Source organism: Schistocerca gregaria, chromosome 9, assembly GCF_023897955.1.
Source record: "Schistocerca gregaria isolate iqSchGreg1 chromosome 9, iqSchGreg1.2, whole genome shotgun sequence".
In the NCBI taxonomy this organism is placed as follows: domain Eukaryota; kingdom Metazoa; phylum Arthropoda; class Insecta; order Orthoptera; family Acrididae; genus Schistocerca; species Schistocerca gregaria.
This window is the reverse complement of record NC_064928.1, coordinates 7854193-7876762: the sequence shown is the minus strand read 5'-3', so window position 1 is coordinate 7876762 and position 22570 is coordinate 7854193. Positions and strand designations below refer to the sequence as shown.

Sequence of the window (22570 nt, the reverse complement as noted above, 5' to 3'; positions counted from 1 at the left end):
GTTTCTAAATTAAGTGTAGGCGTGGGAGGAGGGTGCTTCCTGCGCACTAATAACAGCACGCTTGTCAATTGTGGATGCTAATCATTCGCTTGTATCTTCCTAGACACATCTGCTGGTTGTGAATTATTCCACTTGCATGGCAAGGTGCGCATGTAGGTGTGTTAAAAATTCTGGAAGCACTGGGTATTGATCCCAGTTCCTCTCGCATACTAAGCGAGCGCTCTACCATCTGAGCTACGCCCGCCCCCCCGAAGACTAATGGTGCTACATACAGCCATACAGACGACACAGACCCTTGCACTCCCATTATTCAGCAGACAAACACTACTCTCTATGTATCCGTTAGGGTGTCTTTCAGGTTTCGTGCATTCTGTATCGAATCGTAGTTGGCCACAATGAAAGTGGCACGTATAACGTCGAAAATAGAATTCGGACACCGCTCTGAGTAAGACCAACGTGTTGTCCACCCTCTAGACTTCAATGAGGTTAAGCCGCGATACCTAAGACAGATCTGCACTCGATGACACCTCGATAACAGCCGGTCCCCACACTTACATCTTGCTCTCCTTACGTCAGTATACATCATATCAGTCTGTGACGCTGGCTTTGCAACATCTTGCGTGCCTTTAGGTTCGCCGCGACCAACACTTACCATGCACTGACAACAAAAAATGCAGGCGCCGCGGCTTGAACACTGGACCTTTCACATGCCAAGCGAACGCTCTACCAACTGAGCTACGCCCCATGCACGAGCAAGCTGCGCTATTCCCCATTCTTTGCGACTCAGATGCGCACGGACACGATGGTTGGTTGGTTTGTAGCGGTGAAGGGAGCAGAGTACAAAGGCGCGGACCAGTTCATATACACAAAAGTACCAAGTAGTTTCGATGCTCTGGTATTACAAATGAAAATTCCGTGTGTTTTTAACGTCTTAAATTGAAAGACCCGTCACAAATTGCTCCGTTTTCACTCCTTGACGACAATCATACAGCACCTGAGGTAACAAACACATCTCGAGCCCCATTGTGCACTCCATTATTCATGCCAACTCAGTGCCTCGCTCTTTACTACTGTGTACCAATCTTGTCGTCCAACTGCAAAACACTGGGCCACAATAAGTTTCCGCGTCTCCATTGCACTGCGCATACTACGAAACGCTCCCCAAACTTGGCACTCACCCTCGCAGCCGACTTTTCCGACTTTCCACGACGCTCACGCTAGTGACAGCATTATTTATAGTTCGACGTCGCGCCAAAGCGAATGAGCACATTTCGCCTACGGCTTAGGCCGCCCTCCTAGTGTGGCTGCTCGGTGTCTGCAGGCAGCGAGGGTCTGCAAGCTTCCTGTGTTCGCACCTATGTCACCTGTGCTTGCTTGTCAGAGACAGACTACCGCAAAACATACAACTCACTCCATGAATTGATTGCTACGGCATCTGTTATCAGCAGTCACAACTAACAACACCAGTAGCAGCTGACTGCATGCAAAGAATAGGAATGTGCAGTGGAATTTACGTGAACTCAGCGCAAGGCAGATCTTTCCGACATAGTACTGTTTCTAAATTAAGTGTAGGCGTGGGAGGAGAGTGCTTCCTGCGCACTAATAACAGCACGCTTGTCAATTGTGGATGCTAATCATTCGCTTGTATCTTCCTAGACACATCTGCTGGTTGTGAATTATTCCACTTGCATGGCAAGGTGCGCATGTAGGTGTGTTAAAAATTCTGGAAGCACTGGGTATTGATCCCAGTTCCTCTCGCATACTAAGCGAGCGCTCTACCATCTGAGCTACGCCCGCCCCCCCGAAGACTAATGGTGCTACATACAGCCATACAGACGACACAGACCCTTGCACTCCCATTATTCAGCAGACAAACACTACTCTCTATGTATCCGTTAGGGTGTCTTTCAGGTTTCGTGCATTCTGTATCGAATCGTAGTTGGCCACAATGAAAGTGGCACGTATAACGTCGAAAATAGAATTCGGACACCGCTCTGAGTAAGACCAACGTGTTGTCCACCCTCGAGACTTCAATGAGGTTAAGCCGCGATACCTAAGACAGATCTGCACTCGATGACACCTCAATAACAGCCGGTCCCCACACTTACATCTTGCTCTCCTTACGTCAGTATACATCATATCAGTCTGTGACGCTGGCTTTGCAACATCTTGCGTGCCTTTAGGTTCGCCGCGACCAACACTTACCATGCACTGACAACAAAAAACGCAGGCGCCGCGGTTTGAACACTGGACCTTTCACATGCCAAGCGAACGCTCTACCAACTGAGCTACGCCCCATGCACGAGCAAACTGCGCTATTCCCCATTCTTTGCGACTCAGATGCGCACGGACACGATGGTTGGTTGGTTTGTAGCGGTGAAGGGAGCAGAGTACAAAGGCGCGGACCCGTTCATATACACAAAAGTACCAAGTAGTTTCGATGCTCTGGTATTACAAATGAAAATTCCGTCTGTTTTTAACGTCTTAAATTGAAAGAGCCGTCACAAATTGCTCCGTTTTCACTCCTTGACGACAATCATACAGCACCTGAGGTAACAAACACATCTCGAGCCCCATTGTGCACTCCATTATTCATGCCAACTCAGTGCCTCGCTCTTTACTACTGTGTACCAATCTTGTCGTCCAACTGCAAAACACTGGGCCACAATAAGTTTCCGCGTCTCCATTGCACTGCGCATACTACGAAACGCTCCCCAAACTTGGCACTCACCCTCACAGCCGACTTTTCCGACTTTTACGTGAACTCAGCGCAAGGCAGATCTTTCCGACATAGGCTTGAGAATCTTACAGGAACACTTGTACTGTTTCTAAATTAAGTGTAGGCGTGGGAGGAGAGTGCTTCCTGCGCACTAATAACAGCACGCTTGTCAATTGTGGATGCTAATCATTCGCTTGTATCTTCCTAGACACATCTGCTGGTTGTGAATTATTCCACTTGCATGGCAACGTGCGCATGTAGGTGTGTTAAAAATTCTGGAAGCACTGGGTATTGATCCCAGTTCCTCTCGCATACTAAGCGAGCGCTCTACCATCTTTTTTTTTTTTTTATTTTTTTTTCATTTTTTTTTCTCTTTTTTTTTTTTTCTTCTGAACTATTCCGATTTCCAAACCAAAGATACTTCTAAACCTATTGCATAGTCCCGCAATGGTGACAAAGTAGAATATATATATATTTTTTTTTTAATAGAAAATGAAAAAGGAACTCTGGTCCGCTAGAAAAACAGAAGAAAATAAAATAGTCCTTGTCGTAACACTGTTCAGTATACGTCACTGTGACATTTGAAGAAGAAAAGAGAAAAAACAAAGCAATGTAGAATGAAGGAAAGAAAAATATACTGCTTTCATCGAAGAACGACTTCTAAAAAATTCGCATATCGTTTCCTGTAATGTCTTGTCTGTGAAAGTATGTGAAACTGTAATGCCAGGTAAAGACAGAACGCCGCCTCACTCTTGGGTTCTTGCGTCTGTAAATAATGAACATAATGACCCTTCAACCAATTGACAGAGTTCCGTTTGGTGTTCGGGTACGGCACTGAATCCGGATACAGGAAATCTTCAGGTTTAATACAAAGCTGGGAAGTCCTCATAATCGTAGCCAGTTTTCGGCGAATGCATGGCCAAACTGCTTGGACAGTGGTGCACAGAAAACGATGTTCATCAGTATCAGGCAAGTTGCACGTTAGGCACAAAGGTGAGTCAGCCAAATGTAGAGCATGAAGTCGTGAATTGGTACTTATTTTACGGTTCACGACCCTGTACCAAGAGGCTTTCACTGACGTTGGTAAATCACGGCTATGTATGTTTTTCCATATCACTGGCCAGCGATGATTGGGGTATTTGTGTTCGATGTTGTTCCTGTTCTTGGTTGCCAGTAGTTTATTATAAACTAACTTCACCACGGAAAGCTCATTTTCTGGGAGAGTTGACCGTACGTAACTGAACTCAATGAAAAAGCTCTTAAAGTGAGTCAGCGCAGGCGGAATATGTTGAACAGAGGCAGGAGGCTGCAGGCAGGCCGGCGCTATTTCGGTTAACAAGTGAGCCGTTAGACTGTTCGGTAACGACCTCCACCGTTTGTAGGTGGTGCATACGTACAAAGCTCGTGACTTGGAACGAACATCTGTTAAATTTAAGCCTCCATCGGTCGTGGAGAGAGTGAGCGTATCGTACTTGACTTTAAAAATGTGTCCACGTGTGACAAAATGGCCTAGAGCGGACATCATACGCTTCGCTGTCTCCTGTGGCATGGGCAGTACTTGTGCAACGTAGTTAATCTTTGAGGTGAGGTAGACATTAGCGAAGGTGACTTTCTGCAGTTCATCAAGGCTTCTTAGGTAGTGGGTCTGCATGCAAGCACGCATACTTGCCAGGAGATTCCTATAGTTCACCGCAATTGTGTGCTGTATGTTGCTCCTGTACTCAATACCAAGGCATTTCATTTTAGAAATTAGTTGCAACTGACCGTGATGGTGCAGCGAGATGCCGCGTCCTATGTTCATAATGCCAGATTTCCTGGCATTCAACTTCGCACCCGCAACAAGTTCGTAGTTTTTGACGATCTGAAGGGCTTCCTCGACTTCACCTTCGTCCATGACCAAAAATCCGACGTCATCCGCATATGCAGTACAAACAATCTTAATGCCGTGGATGGTTAATCCTTGTAGACGCTGTGTCAAGGTGACAAGCAAAGGCTCAATGGCAATGGCAAACAAGGCCATCGACATAGGGCATCCCTGTCGCACTGAATTAGTAATATTAATTGATGCGCTCAGCTGGCCATTCACCATGAGTCGAGTTACTCCTTTACGAAGGAGCTCATGTATAAGATTGATAAAACGTAGTGGAAATCCCATGGCATGCATCGTCCGGATGAGAAACTGATGGTTTACTCTGTCGAATGCCTTTGAAAAGTCAAGGGAAACTAGCGCACACCGTATCTTACACGCATCTGCAATGGCTATAACGTCCCTGTATTGAGACAAATTTTGGAAGATCGTCCTACCGACACCTACACTGGTCTGGTACTGACCAATGACAGTATTCATCAACATTTTCAATCTATTAGAAATAATACGTGCTAAAATTTTGTAGTCACTGTTCAGTAAAGTAAGCGGCCGAAAATCGTCAACAGAACTGCACATTGGGCGTTTAGGGATTAAAACCACGATGCCTTCCACGAGAGCCTGAGGAACATTAAAATCTGGCCGTAAAATTTCATTAAACATACTCAACAACTTGGGCTTTAATTTGTCGCAGAAAGTAAGATAAAATTCGGCAGTGAGACCGTCGGGTCCCGGCGATTTATTTTTCGGACTTCGTGATAGCGCAGAATCCAATTCGTCTTCATCAATTTCTCGCATGAGAGTTTCGACTTCAGCAGCACCCAAAGTCCTTTGCAAGTTATTGAGTAATTCATCGTGAGTTCCATCGTCGGTATGTGTCGTTGTCAGGAGACCTGCCAAGTGATTGTGAAGTGCGTTCCGTATGTCTTGTTGCCGCGTGAGCGCAACGCCTTCACTCAACTGAAGACGAGTTATTAATCTCCGCCGCCCCCTCTTATTTTCACGAATGACGTGAAACATGGATGTCATTTCGTCGTCTATCACATTCTGGGGCCTGGACCTTATTTGAAAGCCTTCTGCCTGCTGCCGCTGAAGTTTTAATAATTTTGCCTTAATTTTTTTAATCTGCATAAAATTTTCAGGTACAGTCACATCGGACTGGTAAAGCTCCCTGAGACAAGTAAAATAAAACTCAGACGTTTGCCGTTGCCACCAGGATTTGTCCCGAGCGTAGCGTTTAAACATTTTTGATAAAGTTGGTTTGGCATGTGTTATCCACCATTCAGTAACGGAGGCATACTGTGCAACCCGTCGTTCACATGCCTCCCATGTTTCGTTAAAGACACGGTGACAGTCAACATCGTTAAGGAGAGCATTGTTAAGTTTCCAGAAACCTCTGCCGCGAAATGTGCCTTGCTTGACCATGTTAACAGTACAAATATATGCGGCATGATCGGAAAAAATTGTGGGCCAAACTTCGGATTGGAGGACTTGAGTCTTCATACACGCCGATACATAGATTCTGTCTAGCCGGCTTGCAGAGTGGTTCGTGACATGAGTGAACCCAGGTGCCGCTCCGTGCGTATGCTCCCATGTGTCAATGAGGTTCATTTCTTGGACGATACGTTCTAGTTCTCCAAATTTGTTAAAATTAGGCGTCTGGTCTTTTGGACTTAAGACACAATTGAAGTCACCCGCAAAAATTATACGATCGTAGGTTCCCCTAAAAAGTGGGACTATGGCGCTTGTGAAGAACTCAGCCCTAGCACGCCTATTGCTACTGCCGGACGGGGCGTAAACATTGATTATGCGTGTCCGATGGAAAGTGACAGCGATCCCTCTATGATCAGGCAGTTTTTCTGCGTCGGTCGCTACAATCCCTTCTTTTAACAGAATCGCTGTCCCTAAATTCGCACCGCTCCCGGAATTGGAGAGAGTAGTATAACCAGTTATTCGGTCAAGTTCAAGCGCAGCGACTTCTTGAAGTAACAGAATATCGATATCCGCTGCGTATACAAAATCTTGTAAATTACGGAGCCGCCAGTACGACTGTATCTTATTGATGTTTAACGTGGCAATTTTATAGGCTTGGGGCTCGTTCATGGGAGAAGGCACATACTATTAATTAAACAGTCTTAGAAGGATGGCTAACGAAATTGAGGCCAAGCGCGTCAGTCGGAGTTCCTGTAGTTCCCGGTACGGTTGGTGTATGCTGCTCTGTGGGGGGTGCCGAAGATTCCGTCTCAATGGTCCGCATGACAGCCGCATCATTGCTCGCATCCAATACTTCCATTTCCTGTGCCCAATTCCCAGTGAGAGTGGCCTCTGACAAAAGCGATCCTGCGTTTCCTTGAGCGTGGGTATCCGGCAAAACGACTCTACTCGAGGTATCACTATCTTCCACCCGTCGTGGATTCACAGGGGGAGACACTACAGGATCAATGTCCATTCGACCAGACGCAGGGAGACCAACTTCAGAGGGTTCAGAAGTGTTCTGACACATTTGGCTGCTTATTCGTTTCGCTTTGTCGCGGAGCTGTGGGGCGAGCTGATTGGCTCCTTGATGTGCAAGTCTCCGCTTCTTTTTGGAAGGCTTCCTGTTAGGGTTCGCAGTATCATCAACATCCGAAGTGGACTGTTGACTCTGGGGTTGATCCGCCGGGAACACAGCGTCTGCTTCATCCTCAGTACCAGTGGCATCAACCACTGGGGAGTCATCCGTCGTTACCTCCATCTCTGAGTGTGGTAGCGGCGGTGCCGCGTCAGCACTCGGTTCTTTGACGTTATCGGCCAAAACATCATTCAAACGAGGGGCATCTACAGGCGGGGTCGCGGGTGGAAGACCAGAAGCCGCGACAGCGTATGTCAGTGGCAGTGCCGTCGTCACAGGGGGGCTAGCGGCTTCACCGACAGGTATCTGCGTCACCCGTCTTTGTATACATTCAGAGCGCACGTGGCCGGGCGCACCACAGCCGGCACACGTTTTTGGCTGCCCATCATATATGACAATTCCGCGATGTCCACCTACGTAAATATATGAAGGTATGTGCTTCTGTATATCGATCTTAACCTGCCTGACGCCGTTAAGCACCGGAAATTTGTGGGCTTTGGACCAACGCTCCGCAAAATTGTTAATGACCCTCCCGTAAGGTGTCAATGCAGAATTTATTTGCGCGGCTGTTATTTCAAACGGGAGTTCGAAAATACGTGCCGTCCGGATGCCCAGTCCAGCACGCGTAATGCTGACGTCACTGACGGTACCATCGCTATGTTTAAACTTCAGTACACCTCCACTGGACTCTACAATTCTATCACACAGTTCAGAGGACGTTAATTTCACATAAACAACACTAGTCACGATAGAGAAATTTATCCCTACAATGTCATCAAAAGTAATCTTAGCTGTTTCCTCTAACCATGCTTCAACTTCAAACGAATTTGGTTTGGAAAAGTTCCTATCAAAGGTAAACTTCAAGGTATCTTTCCTGTTAGTCGGATTCATAATTCCATATCAGATCCTACAGAACGGAACGAATACTAATAAGCAGACGCTGTAAGCACGCGACTCACCGCCTGACGTAAACACTTCCTGCCGCAGCGCGCTGGCCCTGGAGGTCCGCTCACCACCGCTGCCGCAGGCAGACTGGAAAAATGGAGGCGCCGCAGCTTGAACCCTGGACCTTTCACATGCCAAGCAAACGCTCTACCATCTGAGCTACGCCCGCCCCCCCGAAGACTAATGGTGCTACATACAGCCATACAGACGACACAGACCCTTGCACTCCCATTATTCAGCAGACAAACACTACTCTCTATGTATCCGTTAGGGTGTCTTTCAGGTTTCGTGCATTCTGTATCGAATCGTAGTTGGCCACAATGAAAGTGGCACGTATAACGTCGAAAATAGAATTCGGACACCGCTCTGAGTAAGAGCAACGTGTTGTCCACCCTCTAGACTTCAATGAGGTTAAGCCGCGATACCTAAGACAGATCTGCACTCGATGACACCTCGATAACAGCCGGTCCCCACACTTACATCTTGCTCTCCTTTCGTCAGTATACATCATATCAGTCTGTGACGCTGGCTTTGCAACATCTTGCGTGCCTTTAGGTTCGCCGCGACCAACACTTACCATGCACTGAAAACAAAAAATGTAGGCGCCGCGGCTTGAACACTGGACCTTTCACATGCCAAGCGAACGCTCTACCAACTGAGCTACGCCCCATGCACGAGCAAACTGCGCTATTCCCCATTCTTTGCGACTCAGATGCGCACGGACACGATGGTTGGTTGGTTTGTAGCGGTGAAGGGAGCAGAGTACAAAGGCGCGGACCCGTTCATATACACAAAAGTACCAAGTAGTTTCGATGCTCTGGTATTACAAATGAAAATTCCGTCTGTTTTTAACGTCTTAAATTGAAAGAGCCGTCACAAATTGCTCCGTTTTCACTCCTTGACGACAATCATACAGCACCTGAGGTAACAAACACATCTCGAGCCCCATTGTGCACTCCATTATTCATGCCAACTCAGTGCCTCGCTCTTTACTACTGTGTACCAATCTTGTCGTCCAACTGCAAAACACTGGGCCACAATAAGTTTCCGCGTCTCCATTGCACTGCGCATACTACGAAACGCTCCCCAAACTTGGCACTCCCCCTCGCAGCCGACTTTTCCGACTTTCCACGACGCTCACGCTAGTGACAGCATTATTTATAGTTCGACGTCGCGCCAAAGCGAATGAGCACATTTCGCCTACGGCTTAGGCCGCCCTCCTAGTGTGGCTGCTCGGTGTCTGCAGGCAGCGAGGGTCTGCAAGCTTCCTGTGTTCGCACCTATGTCACCTGTGCTTGCTTGTCAGAGACAGACTACCGCAAAACATACAACTCACTCCATGAATTGATTGCTACGGCATCTGTTATCAGCAGTCACAACTAACAACACCAGTAGCAGCTGACTGCATGCAAAGAATAGGAATGTGCAGTGGAATTTACGTGAACTCAGCGCAAGGCAGATCTTTCCGACATAGGCTTGAGAATCTTAAAGGAACACTTGTACTGTTTCTAAATTAAGTGTAGGCGTGGGAGGAGGGTGCTTCCTGCGCACTAATAACAGCACGCTTGTCAATTGTGGATGCTAATCATTCGCTTGTATCTTCCTAGACACATCTGCTGGTTGTGAATTATTCCACTTGCATGGCAAGGTGCGCATGTAGGTGTGTTAAAAATTCTGGAGGCACTGGGTATTGATCCCAGTTCCTCTCGCATACTAAGCGAGCGCTCTACCATCTGAGCTACGCCCGCCCCCCCGAAGACTAATGGTGCTACATACAGCCATATAGACGACACAGACCCTTGCACTCCCATTATTCAGCAGACAAACACTACTCTCTATGTATCCGTTAGGGTGTCTTTCAGGTTTCGTGCATTCTGTATCGAATCGTAGTTGGCCACAATGAAAGTGGCACGTATAACGTCGAAAATAGAATTCGGACACCGCTCTGAGTAAGACCAACGTGTTGTCCACCCTCTAGACTTCAATGAGGTTAAGCCGCGATACCTAAGACAGATCTGCACTCGATGACACCTCGATAACAGCCGGTCCCCACACTTACATCTTGCTCTCCTTACGTCAGTATACATCATATCAGTCTGTGACGCTGGCTTTGCAACATCTTGCGTGCCTTTAGGTTCGCCGCGACCAACACTTACCATGCACTGAAAACAAAAAATGTAGGCGGCGCGGCTTGAACACTGGACCTTTCACATGCCAAGCGAACGCTCTACCAACTGAGCTAAGCCCCATGCACGAGCAAACTGCGCTATTCCCCATTCTTTGCGACTCAGATGCGCACGGACACGATGGTTGGTTGGTTTGTAGCGGTGAAGGGAGCAGAGTACAAAGGCGCGGACCCGTTCATATACACAAAAGTACCAAGTAGTTTCGATGCTCTGGTATTACAAATGAAAATTCCGTCTGTTTTTAACGTCTTAAATTGAAAGAGCCGTCACAAATTGCTCCGTTTTCACTCCTTGACGACAATCATACAGTACCTGAGGTAACAAACACATCTCGAGCCCCATTGTGCACTCCATTATTCATGCCAACTCAGTGCCTCGCTCTTTACTACTGTGTACCAATCTTGTCGTCCAACTGCAAAACACTGGGCCACAATAAGTTTCCGCGTCTCCATTGCACTGCGCATACTACGAAACGCTCCCCAAACTTGGCACTCACCCTCACAGCCGACTTTTCCGACTTTCCACGACGCTCACGCTAGTGACAGCATTATTTATAGTTCGACGTCGCGCCAAAGCGAATGAGCACATTTCGCCTACGGCTTAGGCCGCCCTCCTAGTGTGGCTGCTCGGTGTCTGCAGGCAGCGAGGGTCTGCAAGCTTCCTGTGTTCGCACCTATGTCACCTGTGCTTGCTTGTCAGAGACAGACTACCGCAAAACATACAACTCACTCCATGAATTGATTGCTACGGCATCTGTTATCAGCAGTCACAACTAACAACACCAGTAGCAGCTGACTGCATGCAAAGAATAGGAATGTGCAGTGGAATTTACGTGAACTCAGCGCAAGGCAGATCTTTCCGACATAGGCTTGAGAATCTTACAGGAACACTTGTACTGTTTCTAAATTAAGTGTAGGCGTGGGAGGAGGGTGCTTCCTGCGCACTAATAACAGCACGCTTGTCAATTGTGGATGCTAATCATTCGCTTGTATCTTCCTAGACAAATCTGCTGGTTGTGAATTATTCCACTTGCATGGCAAGGTGCGCATGTAGGTGTGTTAAAAATTCTGGAGGCACTGGGTATTGATCCCAGTTCCTCTCGCATACTAAGCGAGCGCTCTACCATCTGAGCTACGCCCGCCTCCCCGAAGACTAATGGTGCTACATACAGCCATATAGACGACACAGACCCTTGCACTCCCATTATTCAGCAGACAAACACTACTCTCTATGTATCCGTTAGGGTGTCTTTCAGGTTTCGTGCATTCTGTATCGAATCGTAGTTGGCCACAATGAAAGTGGCACGTATAACGTCGAAAATAGAATTCGGACACCGCTCTGAGTAAGAGCAACGTGTTGTCCACCCTCGAGACTTCAATGAGGTTAAGCCGCGATACCTAAGACAGATCTGCACTCGATGACACCTCGATAACAGCCGGTCCCCACACTTACATCTTGCTCTCCTTACGTCAGTATACATCATATCAGTCTGTGACGCTGGCTTTGCAACATCTTGCGTGCCTTTAGGTTCGCCGCGACCAACACTTACCATGCACTGAAAACAAAAAATGTAGGCGCCGCGGCTTGAACACTGGACCTTTCACATGCCAAGCGAACGCTCTACCAACTGAGCTACGCCCCATGCACGAGCAAACTGCGCTATTCCCCATTCTTTGCGACTCAGATGCGCACGGACACGATGGTTGGTTGGATTGTAGCGGTTAAGGGAGCAGAGTACAAAGGCGCGGACCCGTTCATATACACAAAAGTACCAAGTAGTTTCGATGCTCTGTTATTACAAATGAAAATTCCGTCTGTTTTTAACGTCTTAAATTGAAAGAGCCGTCACAAATTGCTCCGTTTTCACTCCTTGACGACAATCATACAGCACCTGAGGTAACAAACACATCTCGAGCCCCATTGTGCACTCCATTATTCATGCCAACTCAGTGCCTCGCTCTTTACTACTGTGTACCAATCTTGTCGTCCAACTGCAAAACACTGGGCCACAATAAGTTTCCGCGTCTCCATTGCACTGCGCATACTACGAAACGCTCCCCAAACTTGGCACTCACCCTCGCAGCCGACTTTTCCGACTTTCCACGACGCTCACGCTAGTGACAGCATTATTTATAGTTCGACGTCGCGCCAAAGCGAATGAGCACATTTCGCCTACGGCTTAGGCCGCCCTCCTAGTGTGGCTGCTCGGTGTCTGCAGGCAGCGAGGGTCTGCAAGCTTCCTGTGTTCGCACCTATGTCACCTGTGCTTGCTTGTCAGAGACAGACTACCGCAAAACATACAACTCACTCCATGAATTGATTGCTACGGCATCTGTTATCAGCAGTCACAACTAACAACACCAGTAGCAGCTGACTGCATGCAAAGAATAGGAATGTGCAGTGGAATTTACGTGAACTCAGCGCAAGGCAGATCTTTCCGACATAGGCTTGAGAATCTTACAGGAACACTTGTACTGTTTCTAAATTAAGTGTAGGCGTGGGAGGAGGGTGCTTCCTGCGCACTAATAACAGCACGCTTGTCAATTGTGGATGCTAATCATTCGCTTGTATCTTCCTAGACAAATCTGCTGGTTGTGAATTATTCCACTTGCATGGCAAGGTGCGCATGTAGGTGTGTTAAAAATTCTGGAGGCACTGGGTATTGATCCCAGTTCCTCTCGCATACTAAGCGAGCGCTCTACCATCTGAGCTACGCCCGCCCCCCCGAAGACTAATGGTGCTACATACAGCCATATAGACGACACAGACCCTTGCACTCCCATTATTCAGCAGACAAACACTACTCTCTATGTATCCGTTAGGGTGTCTTTCAGGTTTCGTGCATTCTGTATCGAATCGTAGTTGGCCACAATGAAAGTGGCACGTATAACGTCGAAAATAGAATTCGGACACCGCTCTGAGTAAGAGCAACGTGTTGTCCACCCTCTAGACTTCAATGAGGTTAAGCCGCGATACCTAAGACAGATCTGCACTCGATGACACCTCGATAACAGCCGGTCCCCACACTTACATCTTGCTCTCCTTACGTCAGTATACATCATATCAGTCTGTGACGCTGGCTTTGCAACATCTTGCGTGCCTTTAGGTTCGCCGCGACCAACACTTACCATGCACTGAAAACAAAAAATGTAGGCGCCGCGGCTTGAACACTGGACCTTTCACATGCCAAGCGAACGCGCTACCAACTGAGCTACGCCCCATGCACGAGCAAACTGCGCTATTCCCCATTCTTTGCGACTCAGATGGGCACGGACACGATGGTTGGTTGGTTTGTAGCGGTGAAGGGAGCAGAGTACAAAGGCGCGGACCCGTTCATATACACAAAAGTACCAAGTAGTTTCGATGCTCTGGTATTACAAATGAAAATTCCGTCTGTTTTTAACGTCTTAAATTGAAAGAGCCGTCACAAAGTGCTCCGTTTTCACTCCTTGACGACAATCATACAGCACCTGAGGTAACAAACACATCTCGAGCCCCATTGTGCACTCCATTATTCATGCCAACTCAGTGCCTCGCTCTTTACTACTGTGTACCAATCTTGTCGTCCAACTGCAAAACACTGGGCCACAATAAGTTTCCGCGTCTCCATTGCACTGCGCATACTACGAAACGCTCCCCAAACTTGGCACTCACCCTCGCAGCCGACTTTTCCGACTTTCCACGACGCTCACGCTAGTGACAGCATTATTTATAGTTCGACGTCGCGCCAAAGCGAATGAGCACATTTCGCCTACGGCTTAGGCCGCCCTCCTAGTGTGGCTGCTCGGTGTCTGCAGGCAGCGAGGGTCTGCAAGCTTCCTGTGTTCGCACCTATGTCACCTGTGCTTGCTTGTCAGAGACAGACTACCGCAAAACATACAACTCACTCCATGAATTGATTGCTACGGCATCTGTTATCAGCAGTCACAACTAACAACACCAGTAGCAGCTGACTGCATGCAAAGAATAGGAATGTGCAGTGGAATTTACGTGAACTCAGCGCAAGGCAGATCTTTCCGACATAGGCTTGAGAATCTTACAGGAACACTTGTACTGTTTCTAAATTAAGTGTAGGCGTGGGAGGAGGGTGCTTCCTGCGCACTAATAACAGCACGCTTGTCAATTGTGGATGCTAATCATTCGCTTGTATCTTCCTAGACACATCTGCTGGTTGTGAATTATTCCACTTGCATGGCAAGGTGCGCATGTAGGTGTGTTAAAAATTCTGGAGGCACTGGGTATTGATCCCAGTTCCTCTCGCATACTAAGCGAGCGCTCTACCATCTGAGCTACGCCCGCTCCCCCGAAGACTACTGGTGCTACATACAGCCATATAGACGACACAGACCCTTGCACTCCCATTATTCAGCAGACAAACACTACTCTCTATGTATCCGTTAGGGTGTCTTTCAGGTTTCGTGCATTCTGTATCGAATCGTAGTTGGCCACAATGAAAGTGGCACGTATAACGTCGAAAATAGAATTCGGACACCGCTCTGAGTAAGAGCAACGTGTTGTCCACCCTCTAGACTTCAATGAGGTTAAGCCGCGATACCTAAGACAGATCTGCACTCGATGACACCTCGATAACAGCCGGTCCCCACACTTACATCTTGCTCTCCTTACGTCAGTATACATCATATCAGTCTGTGACGCTGGCTTTGCAACATCTTGCGTGCCTTTAGGTTCGCCGCGACCAACACTTACCATGCACTGAAAACAAAAAATGTAGGCGCCGCGGCTTGAACACTGGACCTTTCACATGCCAAGCGAACGCTCTACCAACTGAGCTACGCCCCATGCACGAGCAAACTGCGCTATTCCCCATTCTTTGCGACTCAGATGCGCACGGACACGATGGTTGGTTGGATTGTAGCGGTTAAGGGAGCAGAGTACAAAGGCGCGGACCCGTTCATATACACAAAAGTACCAAGTAGTTTCGATGCTCTGTTATTACAAATGAAAATTCCGTCTGTTTTTAACGTCTTAAATTGAAAGAGCCGTCACAAATTGCTCCGTTTTCACTCCTTGACGACAATCATACAGCACCTGAGGTAACAAACACATCTCGAGCCCCATTGTGCACTCCATTATTCATGCCAACTCAGTGCCTCGCTCTTTACTACTGTGTACCAATCTTGTCGTCCAACTGCAAAACACTGGGCCACAATAAGTTTCCGCGTCTCCATTGCACTGCGCATACTACGAAACGCTCCCCAAACTTGGCACTCACCCTCGCAGCCGACTTTTCCGACTTTCCACGACGCTCACGCTAGTGACAGCATTATTTATAGTTCGACGTCGCGCCAAAGCGAATGAGCACATTTCGCCTACGGCTTAGGCCGCCCTCCTAGTGTGGCTGCTCGGTGTCTGCAGGCAGCGAGGGTCTGCAAGCTTCCTGTGTTCGCACCTATGTCACCTGTGCTTGCTTGTCAGAGACAGACTACCGCAAAACATACAACTCACTCCATGAATTGATTGCTACGGCATCTGTTATCAGCAGTCACAACTAACAACACCAGTAGCAGCTGACTGCATGCAAAGAATAGGAATGTGCAGTGGAATTTACGTGAACTCAGCGCAAGGCAGATCTTTCCGACATAGGCTTGAGAATCTTACAGGAACACTTGTACTGTTTCTAAATTAAGTGTAGGCGTGGGAGGAGAGTGCTTCCTGCGCACTAATAACAGCACGCTTGTCAATTGTGGATGCTAATCATTCGCTTGTATCTTCCTAGACACATCTGCTGGTTGTGAATTATTCCACTTGCATGGCAAGGTGCGCATGTAGGTGTGTTAAAAATTCTGGAGGCACTGGGTATTGATCCCAGTTCCTCTCGCATACTAAGCGAGCGCTCTACCATCTGAGCTACGCCCGCCCCCCCGAAGACTAATGGTGCTACATACAGCCATATAGACGACACAGACCCTTGCACTCCCATTATTCAGCAGACAAACACTACTCTCTATGTATCCGTTAGGGTGTCTTTCAGGTTTCGTGCATTCTGTATCGAATCGTAGTTGGCCACAATGAAAGTGGCACGTATAACGTCGAAAATAGAATTCGGACACCGCTCTGAGTAAGAGCAACGTGTTGTCCACCCTCTAGACTTCAATGAGGTTAAGCCGCGATACCTAAGACAGATCTGCACTCGATGACACCTCGATAACAGCCGGTCCCCACACTTACATCTTGCTCTCCTTACGTCAGTATACATCATATCAGTCTGTGACGCTGGCTTTGCAACATCTTGCGTGCCTTTAGGTTCGCCGCGACCAACACTTACCATGCACTGAAAACAAAAAATGTAGGCGGCGCGGCTTGAACACTGGACCTTTCACATGCCAAGCGAACGCTCTACCAACTGAGCTACGCCCCATGCACGAGCAAACTGCGCTATTCCCCATTCTTTGCGACTCAGATGCGCACGGACACGATGGTTGGTTGGTTTGTAGCGGTGAAGGGAGCAGAGTACAAAGGCGCGGACCCGTTCATATACACAAAAGTACCAAGTAGTTTCGATGCTCTGGTATTACAAATGAAAATTCCGTCTGTTTTTAACGTCTTAAATTGAAAGAGCCGTCACAAATTGCTCCGTTTTCACTCCTTGACGACAATCATACAGCACCTGAGGTAACAAACACATCTCGAGCCCCATTGTGCACTCCATTATTCATGCCAACTCAGTGCCTCGCTCTTTACTACTGTGTACCAATCTTGTCGTCCAACTGCAAAACACTGGGCCACAATAAGTTTCCGCGTCTCCATTGCACTGCGCATACTACGAAACGCTCCCCAAACTTGGCACTCACCCTCGCAGCCGACTTTTCCGACTTTCCACGACGCTCACGCAACGCTCACGCTAGTGACAGCATTATTTATAGTTCGACGTCGCGCCAAAGCGAATGAGCACATTTCGCCTACGGCTTAGGCCGCCCTCCTAGTGTGGCTGCTCGGTGTCTGCAGGCAGCGAGGGTCTGCAAGCTTCCTGTGTTCGCACCTATGTCACCTGTGCTTGCTTGTCAGAGACAGACTACCGCAAAACATACAACTCACTCCATGAATTGATTGCTACGGCATCTGTTATCAGCAGTCACAACTAACAACACCAGTAGCAGCTGACTGCATGCAAAGAATAGGAATGTGCAGTGGAATTTACGTGAACTCAGCGCAAGGCAGATCTTTCCGACATAGGCTTGAGAATCTTACAGGAACACTTGTACTGTTTCTAAATTAAGTGTAGGCGTGGGAGGAGGGTGCTTCCTGCGCACTAATAACAGCACGCTTGTCAATTGTGGATGCTAATCATTCGCTTGTATCTTCCTAGACACATCTGCTGGTTGTGAATTATTCCACTTGCATGGCAAGGTGCGCATGTAGGTGTGTTAAAAATTCTGGAGGCACTGGGTATTGATCCCAGTTCCTCTCGCATACTAAGCGAGCGCTCTACCATCTGAGCTACGCCCGCCCCCCCGAAGACTAATGGTGCTACATACAGCCATATAGACGACACAGACCCTTGCACTCCCATTATTCAGCAGACAAACACTACTCTCTATGTATCCGTTAGGGTGTCTTTCAGGTTTCGTGCATTCTGTATCGAATCGTAGTTGGCCACAATGAAAGTGGCACGTATAACGTCGAAAATAGAATTCGGACACCGCTCTGAGTAAGAGCAACGTGTTGTCCACCCTCTAGACTTCAATGAGGTTAAGCCGCGATACCTAAGACAGATCTGCACTCGATGACACCTCGATAACAGCCGGTCCCCACACTTACATCTTGCTCTCCTTACGTCAGTATACATCATATCAGTCTGTGACGCTGGCTTTGCAACATCTTGCGTGCCTTTAGGTTCGCCGCGACCAACACTTACCATGCACTGAAAACAAAAAGTGTAGGCGCCGCGGCTTGAACACTGGACCTTTCACATGCCAAGCGAACGCTCTACCAACTGAGCTACGCCCCATGCACGAGCAAACTGCGCTATTCCCCATTCTTTGCGACTCAGATGCGCACGGACACGATGGTTGGTTGGATTGTAGCGGTGAAGGGAGCAGAGTACAAAGGCGCGGACCCGTTCATATACACAAAAGTACCAAGTAGTTTCGATGCTCTGTTATTACAAATGAAAATTCCGTCTGTTTTTAACGTCTTAAATTGAAAGAGCCGTCACAAATTGCTCCGTTTTCACTCCTTGACGACAATCATACAGCACCTGAGGTAACAAACACATCTCGAGCCCCATTGTGCACTCCATTATTCATGCCAACTCAGTGCCTCGCTCTTTACTACTGTGTACCAATCTTGTCGTCCAACTGCAAAACACTGGGCCACAATAAGTTTCCGCGTCTCCATTGCACTGCGCATACTACGAAACGCTCCCCAAACTTGGCACTCACCCTCGCAGCCGACTTTTCCGACTTTCCACGACGCTCACGCTAGTGACAGCATTATTTATAGTTCGACGTCGCGCCAAAGCGAATGAGCACATTTCGCCTACGGCTTAGGCCGCCCTCCTAGTGTGGCTGCTCGGTGTCTGCAGGCAGCGAGGGTCTGCAAGCTTCCTGTGTTCGCACCTATGTCACCTGTGCTTGCTTGTCAGAGACAGACTACCGCAAAACATACAACTCACTCCATGAATTGATTGCTACGGCATCTGTTATCAGCAGTCACAACTAACAACACCAGTAGCAGCTGACTGCATGCAAAGAATAGGAATGTGCAGTGGAATTTACGTGAACTCAGCGCAAGGCAGATCTTTCCGACATAGGCTTGAGAATCTTACAGGAACACTTGTACTGTTTCTAAATTAAGTGTAGGCGTGGGAGGAGAGTGCTTCCTGCGCACTAATAACAGCACGCTTGTCAATTGTGGATGCTAATCATTCGCTTGTATCTTCCTAGACACATCTGCTGGTTGTGAATTATTCCACTTGCATGGCAAGGTGCGCATGTAGGTGTGTTAAAAATTCTCGAGGCACTGGGTATTGATCCCAGTTCCTCTCGCATACTAAGCGAGCGCTCTACCATCTGAGCTACGCCCGCCCCCCCGAAGACTAATGGTGCTACATACAGCCATATAGACGACACAGACCCTTGCACTCCCATTATTCAGCAGACAAACACTACTCTCTATGTATCCGTTAGGGTGTCTTTCAGGTTTCGTGCATTCTGTATCGAATCGTAGTTGGCCACAATGAAAGTGGCACGTATAACGTCGAAAATAGAATTCGGACACCGCTCTGAGTAAGAGCAACGTGTTGTCCACCCTCTAGACTTCAATGAGGTTAAGCCGCGATACCTAAGACAGATCTGCACTCGATGACACCTCGATAACAGCCGGTCCCCACACTTACATCTTGCTCTCCTTACGTCAGTATACATCATATCAGTCTGTGACGCTGGCTTTGCAACATCTTGCGTGCCTTTAGGTTCGCCGCGACCAACACTTACCATGCACTGAAAACAAAAAGTGTAGGCGCCGCGGCTTGAACACTGGACCTTTCACATGCCAAGCGAACGCTCTACCAACTGAGCTACGCCCCATGCTCGAGCAAACTGCGCTATTCCCCATTCTTTGCGACTCAGATGCGCACGGACACGATGGTTGGTTGGATTGTAGCGGTGAAGGGAGCAGAGTACAAAGGCGCGGACCCGTTCATATACACAAAAGTACCAAGTAGTTTCGATGCTCTGTTATTACAAATGAAAATTCCGTCTGTTTTTAACGTCTTAAATTGAAAGAGCCGTCACAAATTGCTCCGTTTTCACTCCTTGACGACAATCATACAGCACCTGAGGTAACAAACACATCTCGAGCCCCATTGTGCACTCCATTATTCATGCCAACTCAGTGCCTCGCTCTTTACTACTGTGTACCAATCTTGTCGTCCAACTGCAAAACACTGGGCCACAATAAGTTTCCGCGTCTCCATTGCACTGCGCATACTACGAAACGCTCCCCAAACTTGGCACTCACCCTCGCAGCCGACTTTTCCGACTTTCCACGACGCTCACGCTAGTGACAGCATTATTTATAGTTCGACGTCGCGCCAAAGCGAATGAGCACATTTCGCCTACGGCTTAGGCCGCCCTCCTAGTGTGGCTGCTCGGTGTCTGCAGGCAGCGAGGGTCTGCAAGCTTCCTGTGTTCGCACCTATGTCACCTGTGCTTGCTTGTCAGAGACAGACTACCGCAAAACATACAACTCACTCCATGAATTGATTGCTACGGCATCTGTTATCAGCAGTCACAACTAACAACACCAGTAGCAGCTGACTGCATGCAAAGAATAGGAATGTGCAGTGGAATTTACGTGAACTCAGCGCAAGGCAGATCTTTCCGACATAGGCTTGAGAATCTTACAGGAACACTTGTACTGTTTCTAAATTAAGTGTAGGCGTGGGAGGAGAGTGCTTCCTGCGCACTAATAACAGCACGCTTGTCAATTGTGGATGCTAATCATTCGCTTGTATCTTCCTAGACACATCTGCTGGTTGTGAATTATTCCACTTGCATGGCAAGGTGCGCATGTAGGTGTGTTAAAAATTCTCGAGGCACTGGGTATTGATCCCAGTTCCTCTCGCATACTAAGCGAGCGCTCTACCATCTGAGCTACGCCCGCCCCCCCGAAGACTAATGGTGCTACATACAGCCATATAGACGACACAGACCCTTGCACTCCCATTATTCAGCAGACAAACACTACTCTCTATGTATCCGTTAGGGTGTCTTTCAGGTTTCGTGCATTCTGTATCGAATCGTAGTTGGCCACAATGAAAGTGGCACGTATAACGTCGAAAATAGAATTCGGACACCGCTCTGAGTAAGAGCAACGTGTTGTCCACCCTCTAGACTTCAATGAGGTTAAGCCGCGATACCTAAGACAGATCTGCACTCGATGACACCTCGATAACAGCCGGTCCCCACACTTACATCTTGCTCTCCTTACGTCAGTATACATCATATCAGTCTGTGACGCTGGCTTTGCAACATCTTGCGTGCCTTTAGGTTCGCCGCGACCAACACTTACCATGCACTGAAAACAAAAAAAGTAGGCGCCGCGGCTTGAACACTGGACCTTTCACATGCCAAGCGAACGCTCTACCAACTGAGCTACGCCCCATGCACGAGCAAACTGCGCTATTCCCCATTCTTTGCGACTCAGATGCGCACGGACACGATGGTTGGTTGGTTTGTAGCGGTGAAGGGAGCAGAGTACAAAGGCGCGGACCCGTTCATATACACAAAAGTACCAAGTAGTTTCGATGCTCTGGTATTACAAATGAAAATTCCGTCTGTTTTTAACGTCTTAAATTGAAAGAGCCGTCACAAATTGCTCCGTTTTCACTCCTTGACGACAATCATACAGCACCTGAGGTAACAAACACATCTCGAGCCCCATTGTGCACTCCATTATTCATGCCAACTCAGTGCCTCGCTCTTTACTACTGTGTACCAATCTTGTCGTCCAACTGCAAAACACTGGGCCACAATAAGTTTCCGCGTCTCCATTGCACTGCGCATACTACGAAACGCTCCCCAAACTTGGCACTCACCCTCGCAGCCGACTTTTCCGACTTTCCACGACGCTCACGCAACGCTCACGCTAGTGACAGCATTATTTATAGTTCGACGTCGCGCCAAAGCGAATGAGCACATTTCGCCTACGGCTTAGGCCGCCCTCCTAGTGTGGCTGCTCGGTGTCTGCAGGCAGCGAGGGTCTGCAAGCTTCCTGTGTTCGCACCTATGTCACCTGTGCTTGCTTGTCAGAGACAGACTACCGCAAAACATACAACTCACTCCATGAATTGATTGCTACGGCATCTGTTATCAGCAGTCACAACTAACAACACCAGTAGCAGCTGACTGCATGCAAAGAATAGGAATGTGCAGTGGAATTTACGTGAACTCAGCGCAAGGCAGATCTTTCCGACATAGGCTTGAGAATCTTACAGGAACACTTGTACTGTTTCTAAATTAAGTGTAGGCGTGGGAGGAGGGTGCTTCCTGCGCACTAATAACAGCACGCTTGTCAATTGTGGATGCTAATCATTCGCTTGTATCTTCCTAGACACATCTGCTGGTTGTGAATTATTCCACTTGCATGGCAAGGTGCGCATGTAGGTGTGTTAAAAATTCTGGAGGCACTGGGTATTGATCCCAGTTCCTCTCGCATACTAAGCGAGCGCTCTACCATCTGAGCTACGCCCGCCCCCCGGAAGACTAATGGTGCTACATACA

The 22570-nt window shown here is 48.1% G+C and overlaps 2 non-coding genes across 2 annotated transcripts; both read right to left on the bottom strand.

The window, feature by feature from the left end:
• Positions 1-672: 672 nt before the first annotated feature.
• Trnaa-ggc (transfer RNA alanine (anticodon GGC)) lies at positions 673-748 on the bottom strand. The gene has a single exon. It is a non-coding gene; the product is annotated as a tRNA-Ala (tRNA).
• Positions 749-2225: 1477 nt separating this feature from the next.
• Trnaa-ggc (transfer RNA alanine (anticodon GGC)) lies at positions 2226-2301 on the bottom strand. The gene has a single exon. It is a non-coding gene; the product is annotated as a tRNA-Ala (tRNA).
• Between the last annotated feature and the right edge of the window lie 20269 nt (positions 2302-22570).